This window comes from Myotis brandtii, unplaced genomic scaffold, assembly GCF_000412655.1.
Source record: "Myotis brandtii unplaced genomic scaffold, ASM41265v1 scaffold693, whole genome shotgun sequence".
Lineage (NCBI taxonomy): Eukaryota > Metazoa > Chordata > Mammalia > Chiroptera > Vespertilionidae > Myotis > Myotis brandtii.
The window spans coordinates 2,264,187-2,264,971 of record NW_005370710.1 but is presented as its reverse complement, the minus strand read 5'-3'; positions in this window follow the sequence as shown (position 1 = coordinate 2,264,971).

Sequence of the window (785 nt, the reverse complement as noted above, 5' to 3'; positions counted from 1 at the left end):
GATGAATGTGTGAGCGGGTGGGTGGCTCAGGTCCTCCTCCCGTGAGAACGCTGAGAGGTGTCTGAGCGATGGATGAGGCATCGCTGGGAACTGGGCTGAGATGGAGAAGGAAAAGGGGGCCCAAAGGGAGAGGAAGGTCAGGAGGAAAGAGATGGGACTGAGGACACAGAGACAAAGCCGGTTCCACCCCAGAGAGCTGGTGTCCAGGAGCTCAGGGGACACAGGCACCCAGGGCCTCAGCCACAGGCGGCCTGGGCTGCACAGGGCCCATGTGGGGGGGGGGGGGGGGCGGAAGGAGCAGGTGGGATAGCGAGCTCCGAGGGGACCCTGAGCCAGAACAGAGGGACCAGGAAGCGAGAACCTGGGGCTCGGTGAACACAGAGGAAGCATGGCCTTGCTCAAGGCCACCCAGTGAGGACCCAAGGTCACAGTGAGCCACCCAGCAGGACCTGGCCCTCTGTCCCCGGCAGGCACAGTGCCCATGAGGACACTGAGGGTCAGAGAGGCCACTTGGTCTGGGGAGGGCCCTGTGGGGGAGGCCTCTCTCCTGTGGCCGCCTCCCTCCGTCCTGTGCTTGGGCACACTGGCACTGCCAGGCACTTACTCAGCCTGTCGAGGGCCCAGCCCCCAGCCGGGCACCCGTGGGCTTCCCCAGCCCTGGCCGAGGGCAGTGAGAGCGAACAAAGGCCCAGTCTCTGCCTGCCCAGGCTCCCACCCCCTCGCCCGCCCCTGGCACAGAAGGACCAGGCCCCCGAGGAAGTGCAAGAGCTAAAGCCACCCACCCC